General features: G+C 41.8%; 1 non-coding gene across 1 annotated transcript; it reads right to left on the bottom strand.

The window, feature by feature from the left end:
* Positions 1–471: 471 nt before the first annotated feature.
* Positions 472–662, bottom strand: LOC140727168 (U2 spliceosomal RNA). The gene has a single exon (XR_012098807.1). It is a non-coding gene; the product is annotated as a U2 spliceosomal RNA (small nuclear RNA).
* Positions 663–1,199: the final 537 nt, after the last annotated feature.

Raw genomic sequence — 1,199 nt, 5'->3', positions numbered from 1 at the left:
ATCAACCACAAGTCATAGCTATCTACATACTGTACACGATAGGCAAGCCAGGGCAGAACGATACGGAGAGCAAGCTATTGCCCATGTTAACAGGCTTCCCTTCTCCACGCTGCTGATGAATCCAAAGGAATGGCAGAGACCGATACAGTTCGGCAACAGGATTTGACGATCAGCGATTAAGTCAACGTAGTTGGGGGTCTCCCAGCTCCTCGAGGTTATATGGATATAACCGCAAGACAGCGGAACTTCGAGATCAGAGTTTGCCTTCTAGATAAACTGTCGCTGACAAGCTCCATTTGCCCGAAGCGACTGATTTTATGACGCCAGTAACCCGCCTTTACGCACTTCTGACGGCAGCATTCCTCCAAGGACAACTTGTTAAACGGAGCAAATCCAGCTGGTCCTCTTGGAAGGTAGCGTAAGAACTATTAGAGATATCTGTCTTATTAACACTTCTGAATTTTCCCCAAGGGAAACAGCACCATCCCCAGATGTACTACAATACTAGGTTGATGCTTGGAGAGGACAGAGCAAGCTCCTAGTCCAACTCCCTGTCCCAAAAATCAGTTTAATGTATTGTCGCCATATAAAGGATGTACTAGGTATTAAACTGGTAAGAACAGAAACTACACGTGATCTAGGCCAAAAAACGATGAACAAAATTCTCGGGACACTTTTGGATCCTGTTTGCCTTTACTCTTCTACATCGGGATGACCGCTGGAAGAAACTTTTTACTGTCTCTCTTATGTCTTCCTATGGATTTGGTGCGATATTTTATTTTACTTGATAGAGGTTGCATTTTTTTCCTTTTTCAATGACTCGTTTAACTAGATACCTAAATCAATCTTGATAAAGGATATCGGTGCAAAACATCGACATAGATGCTGCCCGATTTCTCCAGGAATTTGTGCGTGGTGCTCAAGATTTTCAGTATCTGCTCTTGTGTTGCTATCATTTTAATACCCGGTGTCATTCTCACAGCCCGTGAAGAGTGCTCCGTCGTTCGATCACGGCAGATTTATTTTCCCATTCTCCTGCCTTCTCAGAACAGAGTTACAATCGGGATTAATATTACTGGTTTATGTGGAGAAAACATTGTTTTGCTGCAGCAGTACATTGCAATACATAATAATAACAATAAATTACAATAAGAAATATAAATGTAATTTAATAAGTAGGGCAAAAAGAGCAAAAAAAA

Source organism: Hemitrygon akajei, chromosome 4 (assembly GCF_048418815.1).
Source record: "Hemitrygon akajei chromosome 4, sHemAka1.3, whole genome shotgun sequence".
Lineage (NCBI taxonomy): Eukaryota > Metazoa > Chordata > Chondrichthyes > Myliobatiformes > Dasyatidae > Hemitrygon > Hemitrygon akajei.
This window is presented reverse-complemented; position numbering and strand designations above follow the sequence as displayed.